Below are 278 nucleotides of genomic sequence, written 5' to 3'. Positions count from 1 at the left end.
GTGGTAATTGCTTCCGTTTTCGAATGTGCCTTGGAAGCAGAATGGCTTCTGCTGCAGTTTTTCCCCAATTTTCTCCATTGACTTTGCAACCAGCCCTTTGCGCCTCGGTTGTCAAACGTTTCAGAAGTTGACCGGTCTTCCAGAATGGATTATGTTCGACAACCGAGGTACCACTGTGTTTCCACCCCATGCTATATCTTTTGAATCCACTGTCTCTATCAGAATGCAAAGACCGGTAGCCTCTTGTGGTACCTCAGATAAAGTGAAGGAACAACGAG

This window comes from Podarcis cretensis (assembly GCF_951804945.1).
Source record: "Podarcis cretensis genome assembly, chromosome: 4".
Taxonomy (NCBI): Eukaryota; Metazoa; Chordata; class Lepidosauria; order Squamata; family Lacertidae; genus Podarcis; species Podarcis cretensis.
This window is presented reverse-complemented; position numbering follows the sequence as displayed.